Source organism: Silene latifolia, chromosome X (genome assembly GCF_048544455.1).
Source record: "Silene latifolia isolate original U9 population chromosome X, ASM4854445v1, whole genome shotgun sequence".
In the NCBI taxonomy this organism is placed as follows: Eukaryota; Viridiplantae; Streptophyta; class Magnoliopsida; order Caryophyllales; family Caryophyllaceae; genus Silene; species Silene latifolia.
In genome coordinates this window covers 76,337,427-76,351,411 of record NC_133537.1, presented here as the reverse complement: position 1 = coordinate 76,351,411, position 13,985 = coordinate 76,337,427, and positions in this window count along the sequence as shown.

The following is a 13,985-nucleotide window of genomic DNA, read 5'->3' as shown; positions in this document are numbered from 1 at the left end:
TTGGTAAGGCTAATTCTCAATTATTATTTAGTGAGAGGTCTTGTCAATTTATTATCTATCACGTTTTAAATGAACTAAAGCGGTGAACTACGGTAATTATAATTGACACGGTCGATGACTCGATATGATATGCATGTGTTGTTATGGCCATTTGTCAATGCATGCAACATATTAAAATAAATGCTAAGCAATAATAATAAATTCCTAGTATGCCCTTCCTAAAATAGAAAATCAAATAATCTATTGCATATTCGGAAACCAACTCCTTTGGTCCCTTGAATCTTCAAGTGGCACGCCTCCGAAGAACACCGTCTTTGTCGGAATGCCTTTCCGAATGGCACCGTCTTGAAGAATCTCCATGATTACAAATAATAATAAAAATACAAAGCTATTCCTATTATACATTTGTAATATGAAAAACTAGTAAAAATGAAAGTGATACGAGATCACATTAAATTACAACCGAATCAATATTCCCTTTCATTACGGGTAATATTGATTAAAACTAAGGCCATACTAAGATAAAATTACATAATTCAAAATTATATAAATAAAAAGGCATTCAACAATTAAAATATGCAGCATTATAATATGTATCTATCATGCCAGATTGCCCTATTTACCTTATATCGATTATATAACCCGGTTTTATGGAAATGTGTGATAATAACTTATTAAAATCACAAATCAATACTTAAATCAAACTTAAGCTCAAGTTAATTATTCTAACACTCTTAGGACTCAAAAATTAGTCATCACTCAATTTTTGACAATAATTCAACTTGATTTAATTTTATGCTCATTCTTGACCTTAAAATCATAATTATTATGAAATAAATCCAAATTAAATTACAATAATTTCAAAATTTGAAATTTAAATTTGTGAACATTCTGGAATATTTCCATGACCCTCATAATGTCAAAAATCATGGTTAAAATAGTTATATGTTGTTTCTGGCCACGAAATTTTAATATGATCTAACATGTATATTTTACTTATTGTATGTAAAATGTGAAGTTAATATGATTAATTTTGCATGATTTATGATTTTAATGATTAAAATGGAATAAATCGAGATTATATAAGCTAAAAATAGCTAAAACGAAATTTATGGCATGAAATTTTTTTCTCAGAGTTGCACACATATTTTGAATATCAGATCTTAAAAAGAAAAATTAATTTTGTTAATTTTGTGTGTTTATTGATTTTCTATGTGATAAAATCGATAAAAGGAAACTTTACAAGTCATAAAATTAAATTCGAAATTTTTGGTTGGATTTATATTTTTCCTGGATCTAGAAATTATTATAGTATGTTCAAAATTTTGATTTTGAATTTTTCATAATTTTTGTGATTAATTTGGAATTAAGTTGTAAAAATTATGATTTATGCCATTTATTCATGAAATAAATTAAAAATGCTTTGTGAGCAATTTTAATTGAATTTTTGGGATCTTGGTCATATTCCCGTATATACAAAATTTTGATTTCGAAGTTTTCCAAATTTTTATGATTTATTGGGAATTATTTCGTAATTGTTAAGATTAATAAGATTATAATGAGCAATAATGTAAAACCAAGTTAGATTATTGTCAAATCTTAGCGTAGACTAATATTTGAGTCCTAAGACAATTAGGGTAATTAACTTGGGTTTAAATTTGATTTAAGTATTATTTTGTGATTTTAATAAGTTAAAAGTCACGCATTTCCATAAAACCAAAGCGATATACGATATAATCTAGTAAGGCGATTTGGCACATTCATTTTTGCATGGTGAATATATATATAATGCTGCATATTTTTATAGATGTATGTCATTTTAATTTATGTAATTTTGAATCATGTAATTTGTCTTAGTATGGCTTTAGTTTTTAATCGGTATTACCCGTAATGTAAGGGAATATCGATTTGGTTGTAATTTTAATGTGATTTCGCATCACCGTTTTATAATTTAATAGATTTAAATTTTTATTACAAATGTATAATAGGATATGCTATGTATTTTATTATTATTTTTGTAATTCCGGAGTTTCCTAAAGACGGATCCATTCGGAAAGTAGTTCCGATCAAGACGGTGTTTCCTTGGTAGGCGTGTCACATGATGATCAAGGGACCAAAGGAGTTGGTTTCCGAATATGTAATAGATTATTAGAGTTTTTATTTTAGGAAAGGCCATACTAGGAAATTGCTTTTCTTTACATGTTCTATTTTATATGTTTGCATGCATGCCAAATCGCCATAACATCTCAAGCATATCTTTTATATCGAATCATCGACCTTGTCAACTATAATTATTGATAGATCACTAATTTTATTCACCTAAAAGAGATAGATAATAAATTGACATGACCTTCACATTTCTAAAAAATTGAGACTTAGCCTTACCAAATAGTAGGAACTCATGAATCCCAATTTCATTAGAGGTACAATACGTTATTGAAATATTATACCGAGGTGCTTTCTTTTAATGTGGGGTAAGTGGGGTAATAAAATGTTATTACATTTCGAAATTTGGTTGATCTCAACGGAAGTATTAGAGGGGTCGTTGTCTCAATAGGTTCGGGCTAAAGATGAACTTAATGTAATTTCATCAACCAAGAGTTCTAAGTGTAGAATCGGTTATACGAGTTAACCCACCAAATTATATAAGTAAAGGTTGTAGAGGGACCGATGTCCCACAATCGAGCTAGTATGAATTTGGGTCTTGGAATCGTTTATATAATTGGGTGGAAGTCATTATATAAATGCTAAAACTTGCTAAAAGTTTTCACATATTACGATGAATGTAAGTTTTTCTACTATTTTGTTGTTTAAATTTATTCTATATCTTTGCTCCTAGACATATACGATGTCATTTCGATTTTAACTTATTTCTCCATTAAACCACTATAGCTAAAGACAAATATAATCTCCTTTCTAAAAGCCTCAATTGAACCATTTAAATAAGGCATGGACTTGCTCTATAGGAATCGTTCTATTACATAGAACTCCATAGGAATTGTCCTATGTTATATAAGATTAGCATCTTAAATTCCTAACATACCTTTGTATGATTTCTTGTGAAGAAGTATGAATAGAAGTAATGATTAGTCAAAATATATTTTGATGATATCTTCTATGCTTCCACGGTTCAAAAGTCTTATTGCTCTACCAAAACACTTGTCATCAAGCACTTAATTAGTTAAGAACATGACAATGTTAAATTGGTTAATTGATTTGTTAGAAATTTTGATTAATCAAATACCACAATAGAGTTAACCCTTGTGAAGTATTAACTAGGAATTAATATGAAGATAAGTCTTCATCAAGTAGAAATTCTTGAGGTCACTGGGAGCTATAAGAAGTAAGTACCTATCTTAATTGTTAAGGATAGAACTAGGCTCAAAAAGGAAAGTATTAGATACCAAAATAGATACAAACCCCAAATAAGTAAAGATCAAGGAAGTTGGTTGTGTGACCCCAACATATTCCTTCTTAAATATCTATGACATTGACATTGCATTCTTGCTATTTACCACATCATGAGTATTTGATTCAAATTTGTAAATTTCATCATAATATTTGGCATTATCGTGTGACGACTAGCAAGAATGTTGTAGTGTACTCATTTTAGTTTTGTATTTAGAAATGTACCTCAATAATTGTTATAAAGTACACTAACTCTAAATAAGAATATAATTCAAGTTTTGTATAAAACGCAAAGGGTTTCACTATTATGCAAATAAAACAAGCGTTGTGCCCTTACATACCAAAATTAAGTTTGTGTTGAGACCATAAAAATCAAAGTAATTATATTCAAATTAGAAATAAAATGTCATATATACAAGACTCAAGTAGGTGACCCCAATCATTTCTCAATTCTCGATTGAAAATCGCATTTAGAAACTAGTTTTGACTAGTGTCCCAAACCATTTGATTGGGAATCGCTTGGTATGTGCAAATCTTGTATTCAAATCAAGATAGTTCATGATCTTCTTCTTGAAAAGGATTATTAATAGAGCAAGATATTCGCCCTATTTACACTTTGAAGTGTATGGTCGAATACAATTTCAATCAGAAAAGGTTATTACTTTTTCATCTCTTTTACTAACGAACTAGGTAGATACTTGGTATCCACCTAATGAGGTAAGAAGAGAAATTCATTGAATAAGTCCAATGAATTTTTAAAAAGTATCAAAACTTAGAGATTATAAAACCAAAGTATTAGTACTTTGTTAAGGTGGGGAACAATAAAGTAATGACTTTGATTTGCACTAAAAAGAGTGTGATATGATATCACAAGTTCACCTTCATAAGCACAGAATATTAGATAAGGTGTGTTAGTCAAAGAGGTATAGAAATAGATCCTTCCAAAATCAAGGCTCTGATCGAAATGCCACAACCTCAAACAGAAAAAGAAGTCAGAGGATTCCTGGGAAAGGTGCAGTATATAAGTCGATTCATATCGAAACTTACAATGATTTGTGAGCCTATCTTCAAGAAACTCAAGAAAACAAACCACACCATGTGGGACGACGATTGTCAGAAGGCGTTTGACCGAATAAAAGAGATATTGGCTAAACCACCAGTGCTCATGCCGCCACAACGAGATCAACCTCTTGGTTTATATCTCACAGTAACCGAAACAGCCATGGGTGCCATGCTGGCTCAAACAGTAGGAAGTGAAGAAAGGGTTATCTACTACCTTAGTAAGAAGTTCCTGGAGTACGAGTGCAAATATTCACAACTCGAAAAGACATGCCTCGCTCTTGTGTGGGCAACGAAGAAGCTACGCCATTACATACTTAGCTACTCCGTCAAAATATACTCCAAAATGGATCCAGTCAAATACCTCTTCGAGAAACCCGTCCTCAACGGACGCCTAGCAAGATGGACCCTGATGCTCTCAGAATTCGACCTCAAATACGTGCCACTGAAAGTTATTAAAGGGCGCGCCGTAGCCGAGTTCTTCGCAAAAAATCCCATCAATGACGCACAAACGGTAGACACTTGGTCATTTCCAGATGAGGATATACTTCAAACTGATGTAGATTCCTGGGACCTTTACTTTGATGGAGCATCAAACTTCAGAGGATTTGGAATAGGAGTGTTGCTCATTTCTCCTGAAGGCGAGCATACACCAATTGCTGTCAAACTCGACTTCGAGGTGACAAACAACGCTACGAGAATCGAAGCTTGTCTCATTGGACTACAAGTGGCGGTGAGCTTAGGCATTAAAAACCTCCGAGTACATGGGGATTCATCATTGATCATCAACCAAGTTACGGGATCTTGGAAAATTCGAAGCGAAAGCCTCGCACCTTATCAAGCTAGAATAGACCAAGTCGCTCAATTCTTTGATCACGTAACCTACCTACACCTACCTCGGGAAAAAAATCAATTTGCAGACGCTCTTGCGAAACTCGCATCTTTGATTAATATGCCAGATCACATGGTGGAAATGCCTTTGTGCATCGAACGACGGTCAGAGCTGGCTTATGTCCACCAAATCACCGATGAAGAAGAGATCGCGCAGGAACCCTGGTTCCAAGCAATCCTGAATTTTAAGCTCAATGGTACCTATCCACCCGATATGGACAAGAGGGGACAACGTGCTATATGCCTACTCGCTTCCCAATACGTTCTCATGTAAGGAGAATTATACAAAAGAACACCTCTTGGTGTAATCCTACGTTGCCTTGATCATTCACAGGCGCGAAAGGTGATGGAAGAAGTCCACGACGGAGAATGCGGTCCTCACATGAGTAGGCCTATGATGGCAAAGAAAATCACACGTTTGGGGTATTATTGGACCACAATGGAATCCGATTGCATCAAATATGTAAGACATTGCCACAATTGCCAAATCTTCGGGAATGTACAACATGTCCCTCCTTCATTGCTCTATACAATGACGTCTCCCTGGCCATTTTCTGCATGCGGAATTGACATAATCGGGAAGATAACCCCGGCCGGAACGGGAGGTCACTGTTTCATTCTAGTAGCAATTGACTATTTCACCAAATGGGTGGAAGCGGCTTCCTACACTAGTCTTACAGCTAAAAATGTGGCAAAGTTCATACAAAACAACATCATCTGTCGATATGGTTGCCCACATGAGATCATTAGCGATAACGGATCACATTTCCAGGCTGAGACCGAGCAATTGCTAGCCAAATACAAGATTAGGCATCACCACTCTTCGCCCTATAGACCACAGACTAACGGCGCGGTAGAGGCGGCAAATGAGAATGTTGTTACGATCCTCAAGAAAATGATTGACAACTATAGAGATTGGCCAAGCAAGATACCCTTTGCTTTGTGGGGGTATCGTACATCTGTTAGGACTCCCACTGGGGCTACTCCTTTCTATTTGACCTACGGCATGGAAGCTGTACAACCAGTCGAGCTAGAAATACCATCCTTGCGTATTTTACTAGAAAGTCAAATCCCGGAAGCCGATTGGAAGAGGGATAGATATGAAGAACTCATCCTCCTGGATGAACGTAGGTTACGCGCCTTGCATAATGTCCAAACATATCAAGCACGTATCAAACGAGCTTTCAACAAAAGGGTTAGGCCAAGAAACATCAAAGAAGGAGACTTAGTGCTCAAATCGGTTAGAGCTCTTCTACCTGTTGACCCACGGGGAAAATTCAAACCTAATTGGGCCGGACCATTTTTAGTTAAATCCATACTCCCAGGGGGTGCGGTTAGAATCACAGACCTAGATGGGAATGAGTTTTCGAACCCAACAAACCTTGACCAACTAAAACGGTACTATGCCTAGAATAGGAACAAAAACGCGCCTCGCGTAACCCCACGTGTCGCTCTTGTGGCACTAAATAAACGGCCCCTGGCCAAGCTAAAATAAACTAATGTCACTGTGCTCTTGCATTTTGACAAATTTGTCATCCTCATATCATCAAATAAACTAAATTTGCACCTTCAGAATAAGCAAAAAGCTCATGCTTATTTTCTAAGTTCATTACAAGCTCTTGCTTAGAACAATTATTCTTTTATATTTACTCGAATCGCGCAAGGGGTTTGATTTCATTTTTTAAGTGAATACGTAGGCAATCCTTCACAGGATTCAACCCGTTATATCTAAAATGTAAATAGAAGGACATTTGCATTGCATTTGGAATTCGACAAGAATAATAAATAGAAAATCACAACGGTTTCATAACCACTTAACCTTTTTTTATTTCATCCATTTTCTAATAATAATAGTAAACTACATAATAAAAATAGAATAGGCTAGGATCCTAAAAACCCCACCTTTTATTACAACAATAAATAATAATAATAATCAAGTAATAAATAAAGACTCGGGCTATTCCTCCATCTTCCCCTTGCCCTTGTCATTCTTGTCATATTTCTTGTCACGACCTCGAGCCGGACGCTCTTGCGCCACTTCAGACCTAATCACCAACGGTCTTTCTCGAGGCCTAGACTTTCCATTCTTGCTAATCACCATTTCCGCGACAGGAGTAGTCTTTGGTTTCTTCGAAGGATGAACAACTTGAAACCCGGCTTCTTCTTCTCCCTCTGTCAGATGCTTCTCTTTCTCTTTCTCTACCTCGCGCACCTTGTAGTCAACGGGCTCGCGCTTCCTCAATCTCTCGCGCTCTTCCGGAGTAGTAGCCTTTCTCCATCGCAGATAAGAATCCGACACCCACAAGGCATTAGCGGAGAAATTCAAGAACCACGTGTTTCTTTGGGCCCATTTAATGGCCCACTCTCTTCGGTTCTCTGTAGTAAGCGCCATAGCGATCTGGGACGACGTATCAAGTTTCGGGATCGTGCCTTCCGGCCCAACTTGTCTCATCAGCCTTTCCGGGAAGATGCACACCATAAACTCCAATCCAGGAATGCGCACGGACCTAGTGGGATCCAAAGAAGCCACTCCAGTGACGGATTTGAGGTGCCGCCACGGTACGACCCACCTGATCAACGGGCCATCATCGCTCTTCGGTTTGTTCTTCCAGTAATCACAGACCCGAGTGAAGTCCACCATATACAACCTCGTCCTCATCGCAATCGAGCGGGTATGATAGGAAAGAACATGAACTGGGGGCTCGATCAAGCGGAGCCGTTCCATAAGCCAAACCAACCAAAAGCGGGTATTAGACAACAACAAAAAAAAAAAAAAAAAAAAAAAAAAAAAAAAAAAAAAAAACAAAACGAAAAACGAAAAAAAAAAAAAAAAAAAAACGAAAGCGAAAAACAAAAGAAGAAGAAAAAAGAAAAAATGTCTTTTACCTGCAGAATGACGGGGCTCCCCAAATACGGTAGATCACGGTTGGATTTCCTATTATCCAAGCCCAAAAGAATTTCTCCTAAGCATAAGCAAGTTGGGCTCCTGCGCAGCTCCATTTGCTCAACAAGGCCCAGAAGACGGGGATCACCTCTCAAGTCTTCATCAACATGCCCTTGGAAGACATACACATGCAACAAACAAAAGCCAAATGCTCTCCGCCTAGCAACATGAGAAACGGTGGGGTCGGCCCTGTTGATGAATCGATCTATGAAGTCCAGCATCCTCACGCCTTTCGAAGTCACTAGACGGTCCACCTCAAGTCTAGTCAACCCAAGCAAGTCTCTAAATTTGCTCTTGTACCCTTGCGAAGTAGAAGGAATGGCAGGCAAGTGGTCAGGATCCCACCCACCAATAGCGAATTTCTTCAGAAATGGGCAAATATCACCTCCAGGGAACGCAAAAACATGGTAATTTGGGTCCCAATAGTCAAGACAAGCATCCAAGAACGGTTTAACAACCTTGATGAGTTTTAAACTCAACAAAGACCCGAAATTATAAGCACCCATATCATGTTTCTCCATGTTCGAAAATTCGTTGGTCCATTCCTTCAAACGAATCTCCAAAGTATTCATGATGAAAAGATTATTTTGAGAATTTTGTGTAATTAGACGAAGAAGAGACGGAAGAATTATGTGAATAAAAGCTCCATCGACGTTTCTATTTATACTAATTTCTGTTTCCAAAAATCCGTCAGAGCAGAACACCTTGGGAACAGGCGCAGCACCTGCTGCGCCTCTTCAAAGGGACGCAGCTCATGCTGCGCCTCTTCCTCAGCTTCCCTTCTGTGATTTTCCGCGTTGGATCTTTCCTAATTCCATGACGAGTAATTTCCTATTCCTACGGGTTATTATTTTGGTAAATACATGAACATTACCATGTTTCAGGTTTCATAATTTCGCAGGCACGCATTTCGAGGCAACATCGACATTTTCACCATTTTACCGCACTCACACATTCTCATTTTAGGAAATAATTTTAATTCATCATTTTAGGAAATAATTTTCGTTTTAATTCATTTTACATTTCTCATTTATTTCATTTATTTTAGAAAATAATTTTCGATTTACCGATTTTCAACATTTATATATTAATTTCAATTTCTTAATTTCATTTCTAAATTTCTAACTTATAGATTTCTGTTTTTTTCTTTTTTTAGGGGTAACCCTCCCTACCGTCCGGTCATTTCCGGCAAATTTTTTGCATTTTTTTTGCATTTTTGCATCTTTCGAGTCACTCGTTTTGCGCTAATTAAGGCCATATGTATATACAAATGTATGTTTTGCGTGATTTCTATGTAAATTTCGGCAGCATGACGGTGTAAACCGTCATCTACCAAACCTGTTCAAAGCTAACCTGCAGATACAAGCAACACAACCCAGCAGCAAAGGCTCTCAAGCCATCCTATATACACAAAACAAGGGAAATGTACAACAAACTGGGGGCTCTCGCCCCAAACAAAGTCCAAAAATGTCCAAAATCAATGTCCAAATGTGCAAGTCTACAAAAAGCTACACAAAACTACTGTTGGTCGCCCACCAACTCTGCAACTCTTGCCGCAAGAACGGCAATCTCGGCGTCCCGAACCTCGAGCTCCCTCAACAAGCGAGCTGTCTCCTCCCGAGACTGGGTCTACTCTCGCTCCAGCTCGCGGTCACCCTGTAAACAACAACAAAATTGGCTCATGTCAATCGTTTCAAGAAATTTGGAAAATCAAAATTCAAAAATAGAACAGTCACAAGGTTCATACCTGACGACCTCGACCGCCGACAAGTGCCTCGACGGCAGTAGCTCGCAGCCGGTTGGCCACCCTCCACAACGCCACAAACCGAGTCGGCGCAACCTGCATTTCCAAAAAGAAATTCTCAACAATCGAACAAACTCAATCAAATGTGTTCCTACACAGAAGTTATGCAAAGTTAGAGGATTTACCCTCCGAATCAGATGCTGCCAGTCGTCCAGGCCAGCATCCGTCACAGCTACGTCAAAGTCACGCAGCTCGGAGATCGTCGTCCTCCCGGTCGCGTCAGTGTACTCGAGGGTCTCGGGGTACTCTAGGGGCTCGATGCCCGCCGCCTCGACCTCCTGCAAAGTCAAATATTTCTCGTTAACTGGTGATCTTTCATCATGGTTCTCAAAAGGAAATCAAATCAAGAGGAAGAGTAAAACATGCTCACCACTACTGGCCAGTACGCCAACCTCCCGTAGAGGAACGCCGAGTAGTCCTCGCCAGGAAGAAGGAGGGCGTCACCACTGGCACCAGCCAAGTCCGCCTCCCTCTCTACCTCAGAAGGCTCCCTGAACATCGTCCTGGGAGGATCGACGGGAACCGTCAACACGTCCCAAGAGCACTGACGAGCCAAGCGCTCGTCCAAGTACCACACCGGACCCATCGACGTCCTCAAAAGCAACCGGCTCGAGCTCCTAGGTCGAAGTACCTCAGCCACAAAAGGAGGCGTGTCAGCGTACTCCGCCAAGGCCTGGGCACCCACTGGGATAAGATAAGCAAAGGATCATTCCTATGATCAATTAAAAGGCAATATAAGAAGCAAATGAATATAAGTAAGATACTTACGCTGTCCAGCTGAAGAGCGTTCACGTCCCGCCGGTAGACACTGTGAGAAGAACGCTTGCTCTTCGTCCGGCACATCACCCAATCCCTCACCACGGGATAGGCCTTCTCCAGCGGCTCCGTCCTCTTGGGCGCGAGGCCCGGGAGGTAGGAGTACACCCATGCCTGTAAAGTAATATAGTTAATGACGATCTTTCGTAATTTGATAAGGAAAGGAATTGATTTCGGTCTAAAGGAAGGTTCATACCTCCAGCAGTAGTCCAGGTCCGACAGCACCGGGAGAAGTCCCCTTCTCCATCAACTCCGGACGAACCATGGCCCTCATGAAGCGGATGAGGACCGCAAAACCAGATGACCCGTCCCAACGCCCTAGGGAACTCGGAGTCGAAAAGGAAGGGAAGAAGCTTTGTCGACAGCCTCTCGCCCTTGTCTCCGAGGTAAATCGAATACAGAAACCACCAGAGCCACAAACGAGCCCTCTGCTCAGCTGTACAGGGAGGAGGAGCCGTCTCCCTCCCGTCAATCGTCACCAGCGCCGGGATCTTTCCCGCAAAGTAGTCTCGAACGTAGGAGCTGGGCACCAAACCCGGCACTGTGACAGCCTTCGGCGACAAGTTCCAGCCGATCAACCTCCTCGCCTCGGCCGAGTCCACCCTCATAGCAGTCTCCGGCCACTCCACTTCCTCAGACCCACACGGCAGACCAGAAATCATGCCGTAGTCCTCCAGAGTGACTCCCACCTCACCGAAAGGCATGTGAAACGTGGAAGTCGTATCCCAGAATCGGTCCAAGAAAGCGCAGACCAGGCTAAGGTTAGCCCGCAGCTTCCTTTTCGCGATATCCCTTCAGGCCTGCACCAAAGGACCGAACGCTCCACGCTCGATCATGGCCCGCTCCTCCGCCGACAGCCGCTCGTAGTGCTCCATCGCTGTCATGTAGCCCGAGAACGACCTGATGTTCCCGGCCTCCTATTGTGATTTGAAACAAAAACTATCTTTAGTTTTGAATGAAATTTGAAAGAGATGTGAACAAATGAATGAAAGAGGATGAGTAATGAGTAGTGAATTCCTATTTACCAAGTTCTTCACCGTCCTGTAGGACAGGTTACCCTCTGCAGCCCACAGCAGGTGCCTACTCTCCCAAGTCTCAGCCCACGCAGGAGCTCCTCTCAGCTAACGACGTCCTCGCCCAACGTTGTCCCGTCTCGGGGCCTCATCCTCCTTGACAGCCTCCTCCTCGCAGACCTCGTCCCCAGCAGCCATCACCGCGGCGGTGAAGGCCTGCTCTAAAGCCTCCTCGACAGTAGCAACGTCTATCTCCATGGGAGCTCTCCCAGAAGTAGAAGCTACATCACCTGTAATATTAAATCAAATTTAGGCCGCGTCACGTGACGACAAGCCTTGGTTAAGGGACTTTCGAGCCTTCGGAAGCCCTGAAATCGCTCTTTTCTCGCCATCTTTGGCCACATTCTCACCAACCTGATCGCTCATGTGGTAATTTGGGTCAAGTCAAGCCTAATGTGAAGCCAAGTTCCGGGTTCAAGTCGAAATTTCGGCAGCATTTCGTTATAACGGCGATTATGCCCTAGAAAAGTGTCCTGAAAAAGCCGTCACAAACCAAAATTCCGAGATGGTAGAAAGTTTACCCATCATTCAAGGATCCCAAATATCAAGTTTTATCGCAAATGGGCAGTCCTAAGGTTATTTTCGAAGCAATTTACGGTTTAGCTGTGAAACCGTCTCAAAATTCACTCAAAGGCTCAAAACTCAACGAAAATTCAAGACAAATACATGGTTATGTTCCTAATATTACCAATTATCCATTTCTAATGTCCATTTGACAAGGCAAATGCATTTGGGGGAAAAGCCCCAAATTTTCGATCAATTGGGTCATAAACCCTAAGTTTTTCGACTCAAAATTGAGCAAATATAGACGATTAATGCAAGAATAAGACACATACCTCGATTAGTCATGATTAATGCAAGCTTTTGGATCAAACTTTGGCGGAAATGGTGAAGATTTGAGAGAGAATATGTGAAATTGTGTTTCGAAATAATAATGAACATAAGCCTCTGATTATCGCGTTTTTACGCAGAAGAAACACTTTGGGGAATAAACGCAGCTCTTGCTGCGCCTCTTCCTTGTGTTCCCTCCATACGGATTTTCAAAAATTCGTTATGAGTTCTTTAGTTGTGGGCCTAGCTTTGGTGCGCCTCTTCCCCAATGCTATTTTATCCTTTTGGTCCGTTTGACGATTTTCTTTCATTCCGGCCTGCATTTCCAAGCCAGCAGCAGACTGTTGCATATTATTTACTTCTTCCAAGACCTTTTGCTTGTCACAACGAGCATTTATCCCTTCACAGAATTCGACACGCCTTCATTATGTTTCCCGACGAGAGTAAGCGGATACACTTTCCCTCTCATGACATGAAGAATAATTCCCAATCATGTCTCCAGCGAGAGTAAGCGGACGTACTGTCCCTCTCAAGACATGAAGATTAACATCTACCTAAGCAGATTCCTCCTCGGCAGTTCCCGCCTGTGTCCTGCTACTCGCAATTATTTCTCGAAGACTACCCAAGCAGCCTTCTTTCAGCAGTTCCCGCCTATGTCCTGCTACTCACCTTATTTAGTCCTTACGCCTGATCTTCGCTCAACAGCTCCCATGTACGTCCGGAAACATCTCGAGAAAGAAGTCTCAGGTATGATCTCTTCTTATGGCTGGCGAGCCTCCTTACGTAGTCTAATGGACTTTAAACGACCCTCCCCGATAGTCGACAGACTCTAAAATGTTTCCGACGACAGGTCCTTGGCTCAGACCCCTTGAGCCGCCTCGCGTCGCCATAGTCGTGAGGTTGTAATCTTCGATTGACCTGATGGCTATACTTTGACTTTCGCCTTATCCAAGCCTCAGTCAAAGTGGGGGCTCTGTAGATACCTCATTTCTGCACCTCTCGCAAACCACCCGGTGATGATTGGGCCGCATGTTTGGTACGCGGAACGATTTGTGACAATTCGTAAGATTATCGTCAAGTGATTGCTCAAATATTAATGTCTACCTCTTAGTTGTCATCTACGTGCCGATACGGTCGTTTTGACAGTAATTAGAGTACA